Source organism: Phacochoerus africanus, chromosome 7, assembly GCF_016906955.1.
Source record: "Phacochoerus africanus isolate WHEZ1 chromosome 7, ROS_Pafr_v1, whole genome shotgun sequence".
Classification (NCBI taxonomy): domain Eukaryota; kingdom Metazoa; phylum Chordata; class Mammalia; order Artiodactyla; family Suidae; genus Phacochoerus; species Phacochoerus africanus.
In genome coordinates, this window is record NC_062550.1 from 59,544,152 (window position 1) to 59,566,003 (window position 21,852).

The following is a 21,852-nucleotide window of genomic DNA, read 5'->3' on the forward strand; positions in this document are numbered from 1 at the left end:
ATAACACTTATACCATATCAAAAGCCACATGCCGTGTACCTCCAAGGCTGTGGCAATCTGCTCTAGAAAATAGATACAGCACAGCAAATGCTATCAAGACTACTACTATTTAATTAAACTTAAGGTATTCTATTGTCATCTGCCATGATCTAAGTTGTGCAGAGCTAGGATGGTTAATTAAATGGGGATATATGATGAATGTCATTATCCTTGCATCATTTATATCTTTGAGGGTGTCACTAATTTTCCCATTTCCCTTGTGATACAGTATAATTTTTGACTTATCCTTTCCAAAGGGGGAACAGTTTCAGGAAATGCTACTTGACCTTTTCTATTAAAATGACTTTCACAACATATGGTAAGGAACAGATGTGAAAGATATGCCTATTGCTTAGTATTTCCATTACCATTGTATATTTGGAAACTAGGGATATATCCACTCAGTGGATCTGAGGTCTTGGTGGACCCACTGCAAGATGGATCTTGGCCAGTGAATCAGAATAGTTAGTTTGTAGGTTTTTCTACTAGGTCACTTTAGTAGAATGACCCATTTTCTAAAACTGGGTCATTTTATTTATTTATTTATTTTTTTATTTTCCCACTGTACAGCAAGGGGGTCAGGTTATCCTTACATGTATACATTACAATTACATTTTTCCCCCAGCCTTTTTTTTATTTTTTTTTTAATTTTTTGTTATAAAACTGGGTCATTTTAGGTCCAATGAACCATGCCAACTTCTCTTAGGCTACTGATCCCTTTTCTACAGTCTTAAATTTCAGTTCTGGCATTTCTGATTTATTTAATATAAGCCATTTTTTTCCAAAGGTTTTAAAAATTATCTCAAAATTTATATTAAAGCCAAATCATGTCACTGGCTAAGGGAGGGTACCCCCATATCAACAAAGTCTCTCTTATCCAACTTTCTGTTTCGTCCCCATAGATCCTACACCCTCAGTGTCCACCACAAGGAATACTCGTGGAATATTCTAATACTTATACTTGGCAGTGTACGTTGGAAGCCTATCACTCCTTTAGCATAAACTTATATTCCTTTAGCAGAGCCAACACGTCTCCATTTATCTTCATGCTGAGATTTGACTCTCACAAGTCTAATGACCATAGTGGTGTTAAAGGCAGATTCCTATAAGAGCACACATCATGTTTTGAGGAAGCTGGCCTATTTGATATTTTACATGTCTTCAAAGAAATGTGTAGCTCCATCTTCCAACAAAAGAGAGTAGGTCCCTTCCGCAGGCCTCAAGAGTTCAATAGATCTTGGGTTCAAGCTTCTCCAATGTATCTTTTCAGATATCCCCACTTCATATGTCAGAGTCTAACTCCTTTCATATTAGGAGCCTGAATTTGACATTGGAGATTTTCCAAGGCTAATAAATCAGCCTTTTATTCCAACCTTACAATGAAGTCCTGGCATCAGACTTTTACTCTGTCTATGACTTAGATATAGGAGATAAATGTCTCTTTAAGTACTGCCAGGTACACTATCCAATTTGCAATTTAATTTGTGATTGATCATGCTGAACCTGTTATTTTCTTTCTTCAAATCACAAATCCTCCTCATCTACGTCAACCTAATTGAATGAAATCATAGGCTTTTTAATCACCCCTATACCTATTAACACAAGTCAGTGCATTTCCTTCCATTACATCTCAAGTTTATCATAGTTGAAATTCTCAACAATGGTGCTTGTGTAGCTCCACTTTCTAACAGCAATAGAGTCATAATTCTCAGCCACTGTTCTTGGTCCAACTCCAGAGTTCCAACCTTATTGTCTACTTTTTAGGATAGCTCCTGGTACCAACTATTTTTAGGTTAGATTTTCCAGAAGGAGGTCATGTCCACATGATTTACTGAAGGAATGCTCCTCAGGAAAACTTGTAAAGAAATGATAGTTAATTTTTTAAGTTATTTTTAATAGCAAGGAAGAGATTTTTAGGTAACATCTAGCCTTTTCTTAATCCAAAAATGCTCTGGAGCATAATTTATACTACAGAGTTTTTCTTTGAGAGAAAAGGGGACAACTCTATCCCCACATGTGTCATTCATTACTTGGGAAGTATCAAAGGTAAGGAAGCTCTTTGGACTGAGAACTAATTTTATAATTGGCTAGAGAGAAGTAAATGTAAGATATTAGCAACAAATACTTGCAGCATCTGGATGATGAAGGATCTAGTCTGGGAAAGGAAATATGAACAAGGCACCAACTATGTCTATTGCACTTACACAAAGTAAATACTTAATGCTAGTTGAAATAAAAAGAATAATTACCAACATCTATTAACGACACATTATTGATATATTTTAATTATAATTTTATCATGGTCACTTGAGGAATTTCTCAAAATGTACACATTCAAAAACTATCAGATACAAACTGTTGCCTTTGGAGTGGATTGGCAATGAGATCCTGCCGTGTAGCCCTGGGAACTATGTCTGGTCACTTATGATGGAACATAATAATGTGCAAAAATAGAATGTGTACATGTATGTGTAACTGGGTCACCATGCTGTACAGTAGGAAAAAAATTGTATTGGGGAAATAACTATTAAAAAAAATAATAAAAACTATCAGAATTGCTTTGAGGATCCAGATGGAGAATGTAAATGTATTTTGAAAATAATTCCCAGTTTGTACTAATATCTACCTTATATACTCTCCATGCCACCCCCACACCCATCTTCCTGGCCTCTCTTTGCCTCCTTGTAAATATCTACCCTTGTCAGATTCTGCTTATATGCTGCTATTTATTGTGAAATTGTCATTTATACTTCTGTACATAATTTGTTACTCAGATTTCAGGGCTCCTATAGTTATTCTCACATTCAACTCATTCTATTATATTTAAATGTTTATTCTAAAATGTTAATTTGTTAGATTATGAAATTGTTCAAAGAATAGTCTGAATTTTATTTTTTGAGGAATATTTTCTCTAGGCCTAGAATTCTTAGCTGATGGTTATTTTATCACCATAAAAATAATATACCAAAGTCATCTTTAATCACTGTTTCCATTGAGAAGTTAGTTGTCTAGCTTATTGTTGCCTCTTTGTAAGTAACCTTCTTTCTCTCCTCCTAAATGTTTTTGCACTTTGTTCTTTATTTTTGGTGTTTTGGTGGTTTTACTAAGATGTATTAGGTGTTGTTTTCCTTTACTTTGCCCTGCTTAAGAGTCTATGATGTATGATTTTCATGGATAATGAACTTTCAATTTACAAATTATTTTTCAGATGTATGATATACTCATAAATAAATCCACTCTTAATTTTAACCATTATTTTTTTCATTCTCGAATTTCAGTTTATTTGAGATTTTTTAGGATTACCTTTTAAAATCAGATTTAGTGACATATAATTCATACAATACAAATCACCCATCTAAAATGTGCAGCTGCCTGATTTTTTATATCTTCTTTGTAGTGTCTGTTCAGATCCTTTGTCCATTTTTAATTGGGATTTTTGTCTTCCTAATGTGGAGTTTTAAGAGTTCTTTATATGTTCTGGATAAAAATCTCTAATCAGATATATGATTTTCTTCCAGTGTGTTGTCTTTTCAATTTATTGATGAGGTCCTCTAAAGTACAAAAGTTTTTTATTTTGATGAAGTCCAAATTACCTGATTTTTCTTTCTTCTTTCAACATTACTCATTCCTTTGATTTCACACCTGAGATTTTTCTGTTTTTTGTTTTTCAGCATTTTTGCTATGCTTTGTCTGGGTGTTATCTCTGTGTTTATCCTACTTGGACTTTGTTAAAGCCTTTTGGATATGTAGATTATTATTTTTCATTAAATTTAGAATGTTTTTAGCTATCACTTCTTCAATATATTTTCTGCTCCTTTTTCTTTTCTACTTCTGGTACTTTCATTATGTGTATGTTGGTATTCACTTATCTTCAAAGTTTTATTCTATATTCTTCATTATTTCTCTGATCTTGTGAATGTCTGATCTCTTTAATCTGTCTTCATGTTTATTGGTTCTTTCTTTTGCAACTCAAATCTGCTCTTGAGTACTTCTAGTGAATTTTTCATTTCAGTTATTTCAATTTTCAACATCAGAATTGCCCGTAGTTATTTTTAATAACTATTTATCTCTTTATCAGTATTATTTGATAAGATATTGTCCTTTTATTTCTTAAATATAGTTTTCTTTAGCTCTGGAAACATTTTTTTTTATAATAGCTGCTTTGACATCTCACATTTGGATTCTCTCAAAGCCAGTTCTTTTCTTTTGTTGTTGCTGTTGTTGTTTGTTTTTCCCTTGTAAGGATCACACTTTACTATTTTTTGCATGTGTTGTGTTTTTTAAAAACTGAGTATGTTAGATAGTGTACTGTAGCAACATAGAACACTAATCATCTCTGCTCCCCATTGTCCAGGTTTTCTTGTTTGTTTAGTGACTACTGTTGGCGTAGTATCTAATTCTCCTACATTAATAGCTGGACATGATATATTCTTTGTTATGATGTCATATATCAGAGATCACAGCCTTGGGATGTGCATAGTCTCCTTATAAGGACAGTACATTTACCAAGGCCTTCCTTAACTATATTTTTGTGTGATCTCTCCATACAGCTATCTCCCTCTGTTGGTGTTATATCAAGCTGTTAGCCTCCACTTCTCTCAGCTGATTGATCATGGTTTTCAATAATATCCTGGGGCATAAGTTGTTCCTGAGTCTGTTCCAATTAAATGCAGCTCCTTTTCAAGGGTCTTTTTGCAGGAAGTCTTTGAGACTTGTTCTCATTCCACAAGAGCTTAGCTTAGCTTCCTCTTCCCCAGAGTCTTCTTTTTAAACATCTAGCTGGTCTATAGTTTAGCTTACTGCTCTCATAAAGCTATCATATACTTTTTAATTGCTTGACACAAAAACCTCAATTGCTTTCAAGAGTAACCTTAAGTTTGAACTTTCTGTCACTCTTTACAAACAAAGTCATTCCTTTTGTGACAGGGCTATGGAACTCTCTTCTTTATGGTCTAACTCTTGCCTCTGGCAGAAATCTCTGTGCAATTTCTCCAGAGCTGTGATCATGTGGTTGCCCACTTCTAGATGGGAATGCCTGATTTATGAGCTCAAGTGCTGGAACAACAGCACCCTTTGGTATTTTTATTTTGTTGTTTCAGATATAGAACCTCCACCCCAAGATCGAGCTTGGTGAGAACAATTAGAACATGGTACTTGAGCCCTACTGTGCCAGAGGTAGAGATTCTATCATATGAATGGGGGGTAGGTAAAGAAAGAGAACTTGAAACCTCTTAGCCACTTTTGCCTGAAGTAGATCTTCTGCAGTATGGAGCTGGGTGGGATGAGAAGTGTTGGTAAGCTGCCTCAGCTAGGAAATACTTTAGGGCTACACTGAGATCTAGAGGATATGGACCCTACTGGTCTTGATTGTACTGTCCTAAATTAGAGTTTCTATCACACTGATCTGGGGATAGGGGAAGGGAGGAGATTGTGGCTCAAGTGCCATAGACTCACTGCTCTTACTGAAATTTAGCAGGTTTTCTTAAATATTTCTTCACTTTCCATATGCTCTCAGGATAACCTCCAGAGACTTTACATGATTGCCAATTTTTAAAAAATTTTACCAGTTATAATGTCACTGAGGAGAGGATCCAAGTACTTATTCACACCACCATTCCACATTCAGAAGTCCACACTCCAGAATTCAATTTATTTTTTTATTATTATTTCAAGTACCCTGCCAAAATGAAACAGTCTATATTTCTTATAACATGTTGAGGACATTTATTTTGAGTTCTGTTTCTGAACTACATTATCCAAATGTCATTCTATTCTTGAATGCTTTTCTAGCTTTTCATGTAATCTTTTTGTTAAGACTATATTTTTAGTGCAGTTTTAGTTTTACAGCAAAAATTGAGAGGTGGATACAGAGACTTCCCATATACTCATATATTCCCTGCATCCACACATACATAGCTTCCCCCATTATCAACATCACTCACCAAAATGGTACTTTTTTTTAACCAGGGATGAACCCACATTGACACACTGTAATTAGCCAAAGTATGTCTAGTTTACCATATGGTTCACTCTTTCTATTGCACATTCTGTGTGTTTGGGCAAATGTACAAAACCATATATCCATCATTATACTATCATACAGAGTATTTTCACTGTCCGAAAAATCTTCTGTATTCTGACTACACTTCCCCCACTGCATTTCTAACAACCATCCATTTTTTAAACTGTATCCATTATTTTGCCCTTTTCAGAATGTCATATAATTAGAATCATATAGTACGTAGTCTTTCAAGATTGGTTTCTTTCACTTAGTATTGTGCATTTAACGTTCCTCCATATCTTTTCATAACAGTTTAACATAGAGATGAAAAAATATAAAAGAGGTTCTTTCCCTCATGTAGTGGGAAATGAAATGTAATAGGAAGAGCCTCTATTGACTATACATTTGAATATAGATGAAGCTCTGTATAAAACAATCTAGCACACCGATGCCATTATCTTCACCTTTGCATAATATGGATTCGGTATATTAAAGAGGAGCAGTTATTTATTTTTAAGCAACAGCTATTAGTTATTTCATTAAAAAAATTCTAACAATCCAAAGCCCTACATCAACTCAGTTTATTAGTCCTTTAAATCATATGCTTGAGGGACACTCACCACATATATGCTACATTTCTTTGAGTAGAGTTTATGCAGTTGTTTCAAAGTTAATCCCATTTCCTAATGCGTAGCAAGAGCTCTGGAAATACCTTCAGCTCTGTCTCTGCTAGCAGAGGTTGGGTAGGTAGACTCAAAATCTGTATTCCTGGCATCTTTGTAGCTCACTGTGTGTCCATGACCACTGCCTCTGTGCTCAACCGTCAAGACTCTGGTCTCTTACACATTCCATACACTTGTGTGTATTTATAGGACATCTCAGAATTGACTTACCTTTTCATATTAACTACTTTTATCAAAATCTCTGTTCTTATTTGAAATTGCCACAATAAGAAGGGAGTTCTTAATGGCATGATATCTATAAAAAATCTCTGGCTAATATCACTAAACTCAAACTCGCTATTATTTTTAAATTTTTTTTTTAGGGCCACATGTGTGGCATGTGGAAGTTCCCAGGCTAGGGGTCGAATCAGAGCCTCAGGCACCAGTCTCTGCCACAGCCACAGCAATGTAGGATATGAGCTACATCTGTAACCTCCACCACAGCTCATGTCAACACGGGATACTTAACACAATGAGGAAGGCCAGGGATTGAACCTGCATCCTCATGTTTACTAGTTGGGTTCCCTACCACCGAGCCACAAAAAGAACTCTATTTATTTATTTATTTATTTATTTATTTATTTATTTATTGCCAAGTTTACCCCTCTCTTGCATAACTCTCCTTTGTCCTCACATATAGGAGAGGGTCATTATCATTATGGGTAACACATAAACTGGTCTGCCATCATCTTAACTTTACTGAGAGAGGAAACTCTCAAGGCTCATTCATGAACAGCAGAGTCCTCTAGGAACATTGGGACCACTAAATAATGAGCTCAGGGAACTGTTACCTAAATGCATGTGAAAAAATATTTCGAGTACATGCTTAGGAATATCAGAGTTCCATCTGCTTACTAAATTTATGTTACAGGACAATGACAATAATAACTATTTTTTCATTTTGCCTTAGACTTATTATGTGCAGGCACTGTGCTAAGCTTTTTTATAAGATTCTTATAATTTAATCTTTACCAAAACTTTGTCAAGCAGGTGCTATGACAGATGAATAAATTGAAAACTGAATCTCACAAATGCTAAGGAACTTTCAGAAAGTTGTATCATTATTGAGGGAACACATGTTGCTTAACACATGCCTGTCAAATGAGACACCCCTGTTGTAAACTTTTTCTGTAAAGGACCAGATGGGGAATATTTTAAGTTTTGTTGGCCATACTATCTCTGCAGCAATGACTCAACTATTCAGAATATGCTGCAGAAGCAGCCAGAGATAATAGGTAAACAAATGGGTATGTCTGTGTTTCAATAAAACTTTATTTACAAATATAGACCAAATTTTTCAAAACTGGCAAGACTTGACCCAAGATGGTAGTGTGCAAACCTCTGCTAACATAATATAGACTTGATTTCACATTATTTTAGTGGATTACCAAATTCTGTTTCAAAATATAAGGAAATTAAATGCAAAGTACTTTTGAAGTGTTCACACCAGTGTATAAATTCACCAAAAAGGAGTTCAAGCTCTACTGAATCATTTTTTTTTTTTTTTTTGCAAAATGGATTAAATCACAAAACCTTTTCCATGCTCAATCTTACATAGTTTATCTGTTCTATATTTAGTCTCTTTCTGCCAAGGAGCTCGATCTCTTTTAAAATATTATTTCATTAATCCTGCCTACCATTCTGTGAGGGTTGGAGATGACGTGTATTAAGACATGTTCAGAGTCTTTTAGATTGAACTCAAAAGTTGAAATAAGCTGAGTGACAAGTGCTTGCTGCCCTCATAGTCACCCAGAATCCTTAAAAAATGTACTTTGATTTTCAGATGCATGTTGTTCCTCAGCTGGGTGCCTCTGGGAAAAGGGATCCAGTACCAAAAAATCCATTTTCCTAAAATGTCCTTATTTGGGGGTATATCTCCCACAAGGATTTGGTTTCTGTAGTTTTTTATAACTTCTTGTATCATCAAGATGCTCTGTTCTACAAACCAGCTGTTCTCTTTCTTCTGGTTGATGACTGTTTGTCTTTGGTAGAAAAAGCAATCCATAAAAGTAAAATATTTGGGATCTTTATGGCATGTGTATGTATATATACATTATATATCTTACCTGTATATATTTACCTATGCCTAGTAGTAATGTAGCGCCTGGTATTTTTTTTTTTTTTTTTGTCTTTTCGTCTTTTCTAGGGCCCTACCCATGGCATATGGAGTTTCCCAGGCTAAGGGTCTAATCAGAGCTACAGCCACTGGCCTACACCAGAGCCATAGCAATGCGGGATCTGAGCCACATCTGCAACCTGCACCACAGCTCACGGCAATGCCAGATCCTTAACCGACTGAGCGAGGCCAGGGATCAAACCCACAACCTTGTGTTTCCTAGTCAGATTCATTAACCACTGAGCCACGACGGGAACTTCCAGCACCTGGTATTTAGGTGTAAAATAAGGCAATAAATTTACCTTTTAGGTTATGATTGATAATCATCATAAATATGATATTAAAAGACATACAACTTAAAAAAATCTTCCTCAATTACCAAATAAACTGTCAATCTCTGTTAGTACTTTTTATTTCCCTTATCTTGCTTAATTTTCTTCATAGTGCTCCTCTTCCTTTCATTTATTATATTTACTTGTTTATATGTTCATTGTCTGTTTCCCCATTAGCATATAGGGACCATGAGGCCAAGGTTGTTTGGTTCATTGTTACATTTTTACGACCTAGATCAGTGCCTAGAACATAATAGGCACTCAAGAAATATCAGTTAAATTAATAATGAAAAAATCCAAAGGGCCATTACTAACTTGAAGAAGGCTTCTAGCAATTTTTTAATCAAGGAAACTTAATAGAAGAATGCATTGATATATTGGACATTTTGCTTTTGGATATTTTAAGTTAAGACCCTACACTCTATCATAGATAGATATGTAACAGGTACAGTGAGAATAAAATGTGGGAGCATGATGGCAACATTTTTATTAGATTTTACCTAATAAAATCTAATTTTTATCTAATAAAATCTATTTTTATCTAATAAAATCTAATAAAAATCTAGAATCTAATAAAAATTCCAAAGATATGTAGAAAGCAATAAAAATAAATAAGCCCAAAAGAATAAGGAAGATAAACTACCAAAAAATGGTGTTCTCAGAAGTTTAAAGTAGCCAAAAGAACATGCTTTCATAGAAGCTGTGAACAGTCACAAGAGGAATGGTTCACTCAGCAGTGTTATATGCTGCATATATATATATGTGTGTGTGTGTGTGTACATATATATATATATATATATATATGCTTAGGTCTTGAGATCTAAGAGATTACTGTGACTTTTAGAAAAGAAATAGGGTATGAAGAGAACCAAGTTTCCAGGGTTCCAACACGAGTAGATAACAAAGAGTGAAAACACTAGATATAGATTTAATATTAATTTTTTATTCTTTCACTCTAGATATTACTGAATATCTGTGAAGAACATAACGGAATATAAGGGATGATAAAATGATATATAGAAATGAACTGTAAGTGAATCCTGACCTTGAGAAAGTTTGTCAAAAAACATGAATCCCCAACAGCGTATCAGCCACTGAGCTAGACACGGGGATTCAATGGAGAACATAGTTCTTTCTTCAGTCATTCATTGATTCAAAAATATTACAATGTCCTATGTGGCTCAGTGGTTAACGAATCCGACTAGGAACCATGAGGTTGCAGGTTTGATCCCTGGCCTTGCTCAGAGGGTTAAGGATCCGGTGTTGCCAGGAGCTGTGGTATAGGTTGCAGACGTGGCTCAGATCCCGCATTGCTGTGACTCTGGTGCAGGCCGGCGGCTACAGCTCTGATTTGACCCCCAGCCTGGGAACCTCCATATGCCGAGGAAGCGGCCTAAAAAAAAAAAAAATTACAATGTCCTAGAAGATACAAGAGACAAATAAAGCATGATCCCTATCTCAGTGGAGTTACATTCTCATAATGAAGCAGGCAAGTGGATAAAAATAATTAAGATTCAACACAACTACTCCAATTATAGGAAATGTTATAGGGCATAATGGAGGAATTAATTCTACTTTTCAAAGGGTGATAAGTTTTAAAAATTCTCTTTGGAGTTCAAATTTAATGAAAAAGAGTATCTAAAGAATTATGAAATTATGAAAGTAGTATTATTGAAAGACTTTTTTGTTTGTTTGTTTTTAAGATAAAATGACCTAAGCGCATTTGTAAGCTCTGAGAGTGGATCCACAGGGCAGACCAGAGATCAAAAAGAAAGAAAATTATAAGTGAAGGAATATAGTCGTGAATATACATTTTTCTGAGACTGCTATGATCAGCTTTGAATTTGGAGTTCATAATTAAAGTAATTAACAAAATATGATTCTAATGGTATACTAATAAAATGATGTACTTATGGTTTACTCATTGCATACTGACAACTCCAAACAACATTTTATATATCAACTTTGGATATTTAACATTTTTAATGAGTGGGAATTTTGAGCTATCACATGGGGGCACTGTCTCCCAGACAACAGTTTAGTGTCAATAGTGTCACCATTTTCATCTTTGCAACAGTGCTTATGTCATTATGTGAAAAGTGTATGCATTTTATCTATTCTTTCATAAAGATGAGTTTACAGTAAAGAAGTGAAAATAGTGATGCAACTATAAAGAAGAGTATTTCTTGAAAAATTAAGAAAATTAATTTATAGAGATTAAACATCAACAGAACAAAAAGGGTAATTTCTAGTCTTAATTAGAAATTCTCCAACATTAGGTTCATTAATTGGATATTTAATTATGAAGAATAAGGACATTTTAAAGTGTATACAGAAATTTGAAATATAGGATTGGTTTGTATTTAAAAGGCAGGTGTTTGGGGGAACTTTATAATAATTTTTTACTTTTCTGGGAAAAGAATAGTTCATCTACATGTAATTTTTCTCCTTTATATTTTAAACATTTGTAAATGCATTCAAAATGTATTGGCCATCGATTTAAGGGATTACTTTTATTGTATAATAATTGTTGTCTCCAAAACTAATAAGCCAAGGGACATGGTTCCTTCGGGTTGCAAATAAATTTACCATAAATGTGCTTTATATTCAATTAAGTTTAGAGAGTGTTGCATTATTCCAAGTTTAAAAGGATTTTTAATGTAAGGCTGCTCAGAACTTTGACTACGCAAATGTTCATTTTTATTCTCCAAGAAGAGGGCAAGGTAAACAATGTTCCCCAAACTATTTTGATCATGGAGTCATTTTTTTTTTCCACAAAGCACCTATTAACATTCAACAGAACTAGTGTTCTTCACAACATGGCTTGGAAAACACTCTGTACATTCTTTGGTAGAATTCTCATGACTAGAATGATACTCAACAGAAACGGAAAGATTTAGAGATGGAAGTAATCCTAGAGGCCATATATTACAATCTGTATGCCAAAATCATTTTAACAGCACCTCTGATATCCAGGTTTTGTCTTAAGTCTCTATTTCATGGTATGTCTGCCTTATCTAAATGAATTTTTCAATTTTTTAAGCCCACATAAAACTCATTGGTCCCCACTCTGTTTTCTCCCTCTTCTACATGTCAATTCTTCCAGTATTCTCTCTTAGTTCCTCTCTTCTAGATAAGCAGACCCCATTCTTACAAATCTACCACATATGAAGCAGTTATGAGACTTCCTCATTATATCAACTGCCTTTCCCTGTGAGCACTAGCGTCGAACAACTGAACACTATTGTTCAACTTTACGTAGACTGTGCAATTTTTTTATGGAAGTATATTGTTGGCTGCTGTCAAACTTACTTATGATCAAGGAAAATTATGACTATAGCTAAATAAGATTTCCCCATCTTTACTTACTCACATACTGTACTTTCTGCAGTTTTGTGGGTAATCCTTTCTCATTGTAGTCAAAAGAATCCATACTGTAGATTGCCTCAAAATGCAACTTTCCACCCCTCTGCCATGATCAAATTATTTGTGAGTTGCAAAGAGTCAGGCATGTATTTCTATATCTAAAAAGTTGATTCTTGGTGCTAACTGTTTTTTACCAACTTTATGCTTATAAAACAAAGCAAAATATATTTTACATATGCATATTATATACATGTATTTTGTACATATATATACATATTTTTAACTTTTAAAAAGTGAAGAAGTAAACATTTAAGTAATAAAATTCCTGTTTTTTTGTAAAAACTTTAGTTCTCACTTTCAGTTTGGTTTTCCCTTCCTGTCTTGCCCCTACCTGGAAATAAGAAGTCTGAATTTTTTCTTTTTCTTTTTCTTTTTCTTTTTCTTTTTTTGTCTTTTTAGGGCTGCACCCGCAGCATATGGAGGTTCCCAGGATAGGGGTCCAATCGGAGCTGTAGCCTCTGGCCTACGCCACAGCCACAGCAACGCGGGATCTGAGCTTCATCTGGGACCTATACCACAGCTCATGGCAACGCCAGATCCGTAACCCACTGAGCGAGGCCAGGGATTGGACCCACAACCTCATGGTTCCTAATCAGATTCCACTGAGCCATGACAGTAACTCCCAGAAGTCTGAATTTTCCACTGAGCCATGACAGTAACTCCCAGAAGTCTGAATTTTAACTCAATGCTAGGAGAACAACAGTCAGAGTTGCTGATGGAAACTGTAGAATGAGTGCTATCTTATTTATTATACCGAAGGAATTAAAAAAAATTATTTTGGGTGAAGACTAAAATATTTGCAAAAGCTGCAAAGATTCACTCAATATTATATCACTGAATAATTTTTTTTTTCTCTGTCCTTACAAATCCTCCTTTTGGGAAGAAAAAAAAAAAAAGAGTTAATGAGATTGTGGTGTTGCAGGAGTAGTGCAGAAACAATGTAGGTAAACGTGTAGAGAAATTAGTTCTGAAGTGTGGGATAATTGTAGAGGGCCCTGGGCAAAAAACAAAACATAGATGTGCAGGAGTCATAGCACATCTTGTCTTCACTTGTCTTTGTTAGTGCAAGTGAAAAGGTTAATGCCGTTCAGTTCCATCAACACAGAGCAAAGAACTGTGGCACCTTTGAATTCTGGAGTTACCCACAGTGCAACTGATTTAATTCCTGTGAGAATGCTACTATTTACAAGTTTGCTGAGGAATATGAATGTCAATTAACCATGTGCTCCTGCTCCTGTACAGTCTTGCTCTCTCTCCTTTTTTTTTTTTCTTATAGAGAAATTATTTTTTAAATCATTATCACATGGAAAGATTCACTGTTATTTGAAACTATCCTTTGATTGGAAGAAAAACTGTCTGATGCATGCAGGCCCAAAGCATTGTCTTCACTAAGTTCAAAATCATCAACTCTTACGTTCTCCTATGCATCTTTCAAATCTAAAACCTCAGGTACTATTTTTTTTTCCCCTCAATATAGTGTAGCTAGTGATTGCATTACCAGCTTTCAGTATTCTGGTATAACTTGCCCTTTTTAAGTATCAAAATACAAATATCTATAACTATATATATGCATTTGCAATGTTATTCTAGACATTTAGCCATCAGGTAACAGCTCTGTTCATCTTTCGTGCTTCAGCTTCATGTCCCTATACCCTTCCCATTGCTGAATTTCACTTACTCCTTTCTCAGCAGGCCTATCCAAATACCTATCTCACTCCTTATTCTTATTCAGTTCCTATTTCTTCCATCCTCCTCATCTTCATTTTGCTTCTCCTCTCATTCAACTAAAGGCTAAGCTCAGAAGTGAAAGAAAATTCATTGATGCTCTTTAAAGATGAAGGGGGAATCACACCAGGAATTAGATGGAGGACAGTGTCGTTCTCTTTCCATGTTGATGGTTGTGAAATATAAACTGCCCTAGCTTGAAGTCAGAGGCAGTGGACCTGAACACTCCATTAAAGATGCCCTACAGAACTTAGGCGTGGCTGAAGCTGACCCTGGACCAGCAACATCAGTGTGGTCATTCTGAGGGCATCACTCAGTGGAGGAAACTGAAGCCCAAAGAAATAGTATGTTCAGTGTTGGCTAAAAGTTTATAGTATAATGATATATGTCTTTTCCTCATATTTTTAAATCTTTACATTGTTCCTTGAAGCTTTGTAATATAGTCACACATTTTAAAATTAAAATTTATGTAAAGAGTTTCATAAGTTAGTTTTAAGTTTTATGAATTTGAAATACCTATATAAAATATACTTGTTCACTCTGTTATTTCTATTTTAACATCAATGGACAAAAATATCCCACTATTGTCATTTCCCTTGGTTTTGCAGCCATTAACTTTGAGAATGTGATATGGTCTCTTTTTGCAATATATTTGATTTCCATTCTTCCCTGTCACAAACGCCATCTAACTGACCACCAAATTCTGGTATGCTCCATGTTTCTTGTTGATCTTTCATTCAGCAAGCAATTCTTTGGTTCTTCTTGCCCACCTCTTTGAACATGGCATTCTGTTTCTCTCCAGTTTCCTGCAAGTCTTCAACTAGAATATAAGCTTATGTTAGAACATGGAATCCATAAACCCTTATTACTCTTTTTGAGGTAATATAAGAAATGCAGCATAATTTACCAGGCCTTTTTCTTTGGGAGACTGATGCCCGGAATGCAGTTTTTTTTCCTTAATACATAAAGACTCCTACTGAGAAGTCACACACACACATATATATAACAAGTTTTCTCTACTTTTTTAATGCTAACCTTGTACTTCACACCAGCAGAGCCCATAGAAGTGAGTGGGCACAGGTACCAGATTGCATGCCCATTGGATAAATTCATCTCCTCACACCTCACCACCAACACACATTAATGTCACTTATTCAGTGGATTAGCAGGGAAGTTGGGAGATGCGTGTCTAAATTAGTAAATAACAAACATGGTTAAGATCACTGTTAAGGTAATGAGGATTATCTTTCTTATAATTAGTGACATAAATGAGGAGTTCCCGTCGTGGCGCAGTGGTTAACGAATCCGACTAGGAACCATGAGGTTGCGGGTTCGGTCCCTGCCCTTGCTCAGTGGGCTAATGATCCGGCGTTGCCGTGAGCTGTGGTGTAGGTCATAGACATGGCTCAGATCCCACTTTGCTGTGGCTGTGGTGTAGGCCGGTGGCTACAGCTCCGATTCCACCCCTAGCCTGGGAACCTCCATATGCCGCGGGAGCGGCCCAAAGAAATAGCAAAAAAGACAAAAAATAATAATAATAATTAGTGACATAAATGAGGTGAATGAGCATTTAGAGACTTAAATGTCCTCAGGAATTCTTAGTGTCACTGACTGTTTACTAGCTTAATGCTAATCATATGTTATTTTGATATTTCCTGGTAATTAAATTTCATTCTGTAATATTATGAGTATAGAGGCTGGTTTAATGTAACAGATATTTCCTTGCATGACCGAAGAACAAATGTCCTGGAAAGACAGTATTGCAGGTAACTAGAGTATTTACACCAGGATGCCATCCTATGAGTAGTAGTTTAGATGTACTCTATCTAACAAATTTATCATAAAAAAATTTGGTATGAATTAGTTGCAACTCTGAGGCTGCAAGATAAGGACATCTCAACAGAACGTATTGTAGTAGACCTATGTGTGTATATGTGCTGATGAGAAAGAGAAGAAGCTTGGGGAGACATTAAATGTCATTAGTGCTTTGTTTGCATCTAAAAATAAGAAACAGCAAGATGAAGTGAAACAGATGCACTTTTCAGGCCCTGTGAGAACAAAATATCCTCCTTATTTCCTTTAATTGACACCTCACCAGAATCACCTGATACTTGGTCCATTCTTTCACATTCTTGAGCTGTGATGGCTCATGGTTCCTTTAAGCTTCCTCATAATCCTCTGGACAATAGATGAAACAATTTTTAAAAATTTATTCATTTATGGAAATAGCAAAATTTGAAGTAGGATAGGAAGAGAGATTAGAGAAGTGGGGACTGTAGCGAGGTCACTTTTTCACACTTTCTCTGTAATTCTCAAATGGAATCTATTTATTCTGAAATTCAGGAAGCCAGAAAATTCCTGCTGGGGCTACAATGCCCTGGAGCATTGTCTGCACTTTGTAACAAGAATTCTAATTCAAATGTGATTGAGAAACCTTGAAAGCCTCTTGCTCCTTTAACAACATCATAAGAAATACTGATGAGGGAGTTCCCATCATGGCGCAGCAGAAATGAATCTGACTAGGAACCATGAGGTTGTAGGTTCGATCCCTGGCCTCGCTCAGTGGGTTAAGGATCTGGCACTGATGTAAGCTGTGGTGTAGGTGACAGACATGGCTCGGATCTGATGTTGCTGTGGCTGTGGTGTAGGCCAGCAGCTGTACCTCTGATTGGACCCCTAGCCTGGGAACCTCCATATGCCACAAGTGTGGCCCTAAAAACCAACAAAAAAAAAAAATACTGATTAATGATTAGGCCTGTAGTGTCTTAGGGACTCAGGAGAAAATGAAAGGAATAATCTGGACTTTTATTACTATAAGAAATATTATGTTATTGATAAAGAAATTTGAGTTAATTTTTATTCTTTTTCTCAAATTAGTTAATATTCCAATGTGAATTGATTCCCATTATTCACAGGTTAACAATCAGATTATCTCCCTGGTCATGTAATAAGATTCTAGAGCCACCTTCCTGGATTCAAATCCTGGCTCCACTACTTTTGAGTAATGTAACTTGGGGCCAGTTACCTCTGTCGACCTCAGTTTCTTCAACTGTATCAAGGAAATACCAATAGTAACTGCCTCTTAGCTCTATTATAAGGATTCAATAAGTTAACACTATTAAGTGCTTAGAATAAGGCCTGGATCATAATTAATTAATCAGTAAATGTTTATCACAATTTTATCCATTCATAGACAATGAATTCAGTGATAAAATATATTATCTCTCTACAGGATGGGCACAGAATATGTTTGATACCACACTACAGTCTCCAACATACAACTTCTCTAAACCCCAGTTCATATTTGGACAGGGCAAGATGGTGGAAAGGTGAGAATACTCACTTCTTAGGTATATTTTTAATATTAAATTTATAATCACTTTCTTAAAGATTATTTTAATATTTTTAAATTTTCATCATATGATTCTAATCCATTTTTGAGATTATCACATACAGGTTTACATTTATATTGATTATGTGCATATGGCCTAAGTCTCTTAGATAAACATGGTCCTTTTGCCAAGTACCAAAGCTTAAGAAACATACATTTTAAATAAGGCACCTGTATGAACCATCATTAACATAACTGGAGCAAATAAATACAGGAACAGAAGCAGATCAAGCAGAGGATGTCATGGATAAAAGGAGTCATACCAATTATGGAGGAATAGAAAAGGAAAGGTTTCATAAAGGGTGTGCTTGAAGAGAGGCTGACAGACTCAGGGCAACCAGGAAAGAGAAATGAAGACTAGCAGTGAACAAGCTTGAACAAATAATTTTTTTTTTGTCTTTTTTTAAAGGACACCCACGGTATATGGAAGTTCCCAAGCTAGGGGTATAAGAGGAGATGTATCTGCCAGCCTATGCCATAGCCACAGCAACACCAGATCCGAGCCCTGTCTGCAACCTACATCATACCTCATGGCAACGCCAGATCCTTTAACCGTGGATTGAAGCCGTGTCCTCATGTATACCAGTGGGGTTCATTACTGTTGAGCCACAGTGGGAACTCCAAACAAGTAATTTTTAATGTGTGCTCTTAAATTCCAAAACATTCAGTTTGCCTGTGTGCCAACTAACACACATGCTGATTATAGATCTTAAGGACTTTAACAGCAGCAACAATGTATAATTTTAATATATATTTCATGTCCTGCCTAAATCTATACAGGTGGTTGAAGGACAATACAAAACTAGGACCAACAAAAACTTCCTACCTTGCACTGGGTTGTCAGTCTTTTACTTATACCAACCTTCTTGAGACAGTAATAGATATTCACTGGTTTCCCTTTTACATATTTATCGATGCCTTCTACTGCAAAATGACATTTCCCTCCCAAACTCTATTGAAATTTCTCACTCTAAGGTCATTTAGTGATTGTTTCATTATAAAATCAAGTCAGTTATCTTTTTTCTTTTTCTTTTTCTCTGATTTATAAAGCTCTATTGCACTAACATAATTAACTTTCTTTAAAATCCCATTCCCTGTTTCCATGACAATCCTCTTTCTTGTTTTCCAACATTTCTAGCATCTGATCATTTTATCCTGATTACTTCATGGATTCTACTCTTCCTTATCCAGTGACACTGATCTTCTCCCTCTGCATAATTTCCTTGAGTCATCTTATCAACTCTAATGGTATTCATCGTCCTGTACACTAAGATGCTCAATTTTCTACATCAGAAGTCAGCAAACTATGACCTGTAGGCTGTGTTTGGCTTACCACTTGTTTTTGTAAATAAAGATTTATTGGAACAAGGCCATGCCTATTCATTTCATCAATGGCTGCTTTTGTGCTAAAAAGGCAAGTTTAAATAGATACAACCAAGAACATATGACCCTAAAAACTAAAAATACTTACTATTTTACCAAAAGAAATCAACATTTGATGTTTTCCTTAACATGTCAGTCCAATACATCTAGTTGTTTAAAGGAAATAAATACCAAGAGGTACCAAGAGGTACCAAGAGATTTCATTATGGTATAAAAGGGATAGTCCAGTTTTTGTCCTGATGGGGGCACAGGGCATGCGGGGAGCAGTACTTGGCTGTAATGGAACACATTCCCAAAGCCAATACAATAGTAATTAATGCCTAAGTTAGAGATAACAACTGCCTGGGAAAGTCAGGAAAGCCTCTGCACAGAATGTGACATCTGAAATAAAGATGAGAAAGAAATCGTCAATGTCAGTAGGTATGATACATTCTAGGCAAGCAAGTAGCCTGTATGAAGACTAGAATAAATGGAAGACTAATATATTTTTGGAAAATGGCACTCTCTTAGGTTGGAATAAGGGCTCGGTGGGCTATTTGCAAAAATGTAGGCTGAAAAGAAAATTTAAGCATGGATATGAAAGTTTGTTACTGCTGCTTTTTTAACTCCATGTTTGAGTGATTAGACTTAAGAAAAGAAAAATAATGATGAGTCTAATTTTCAAACAGGAGAAAAACATGTGATTGTCATTTGTAAAAGGTATTTATAATGACAGATTAGAGGGTGTGCACATTATAAACAGGAAACAAACTTTAGGAGTCCATTACAATAACTCTATTAAGAAAAGTTACTTGCTTAAACCATGTCAGTGTCAGTAGGAACAGATAAAAGGAGACAAATTATAGAGATGATTCTGAGATGAATCTATAGACTTGTAGTCTACTTGGCTGAAAGTGGGTAGTGGCTAGAAGAGAGGAAGGTGAGTAGAAGGTAAATCTGACAGGTCTAGCAAAGCTGACAGATCTGGTATGGTACTATTAACGAAGAAATTAACCTCCAATGAAAGGAAGAAATAGTTTTGGGGAGATTGCTTGGGACTATGTTAAATTTCAACTGCCTTCAAGATACCAAGATGACCCAGGAAAATGTCCAAGAGACAACTGGAAATACTAGAGCGGAGATTAGAATAGAAACAAGAGTAAGGAAACATCCACAGATTGAGAAATATAGGATGAACTTGAAGGCAAACTTATCCAACCACCAGATTGTTCTTGTTTCTGAACATCTAGCTTATGTATTTTTTTTTTAAGGTATGACATTATTCTTAACAAATCTTCAGTCAAAAATGCTAAGCTATTGTAGAGTAACATATTAAACGCTGATTCACGCCAATATGTTATCTTGAATTGTTTTACAGGTAGACTTTAGTTATTTAAAGAAGACTTTATTATTTTTATTTATTTATTTATTTATTTTTGTCTTTTTGCCTTTTCTAGGGCCCCTCCCACGGCATATGGAGGTTCCCAGGCTAGGGGTCCAATCGGAGCTGCAGCCACCGGCTTACGCCACAGCCAAGGCAATGCGGGATCCAAGCGGAGTCTGCAACCTACACCACAGCTCACAGCAACGCCGGATCCTTAACCCACTGAGTAAGGGCAGGGACCGAACCTGCAACCCCATGGCTTCTAGTCGGATTCGTTAACCACTGTGCCATGATGGGAACTCCTAAAGAAGACTTTAAAACACAAACTCTAGGGCTCAGAGTGTGAAAGTGTGACGCAAAAGAGAAAATCAGAGATAAGAGGTACTGTCAGGCAATGTAAGTATAGTAGCACACCAAAACAGAGGTAGAGCAAGGTCAAAGGGAGGGGAAAAGGAACAGAAAAATAAGGAAGAACGTCAGGAAAAGTGATGGGGAAATTAGAAAGGTCAAAACCTACTTATTTCCCAGTTTGAACCAGTTCTCTGAATGTAGCAAATGTTCTCCTGTCTTTTGTTTTGCTTCACTTTTAATCTTTGCTCCCTTTTTAAAAGTCTTTGAATGACAGCATATGAAACACTTGAGTTTCAATTAAACATTCAGAAATTGAAAACTAACTAGCTCAAGTCTCTTAATTATTCTTTCAGTTTTATGACTAAAATATTAAAAGATTGCCCATAATACACAATTCATTGCATTTTAGCTCCTTACAAACGCTTTAAAATCCCATCTATCCTAGATATTTTTCCTTGACAGCTTTTTCTGTGTATGCATTTTATTTAGCGTTTAAAATTAGGGAAAAGTACGGATAGTAACTATTTGATTGTATCAGTCTATGTTTCCTAAATCCCCAACTGATATTTTATTTTTTGTCTTTTTGCCTTTTCGCCACTCCCACGGCATATGGAGGTTCCCAGGCTAGGGGTCCAATAGGAGCTGTAGCTGCCAGCCTATGCCAGAGCCACAGCAATGTGGGATTGGAGCCTCATCTGTGACCTACACCACAGCTCATAGCAACACCAGATCCTTAACCCACCGAGCAAGGCCAGGGATCGAACCCACAACCTTATGGTTCCTAGTCGGATTCGTTAACCACTGAGCCACGATGGAAACTCCCCCAACTGATATATCAATGCTCCAATTGTAAGGCAACACTCTGTGAATATATTTTGTAAAAAAAAAAATTATTACACTCCAGGCCTTACAATGCTTTCTTCATAGGCATGACTAGAAATATAACATTAATATAAATAAGCATACATTTGACCCTTATTTGAGATGACAACATGGCGGGGGG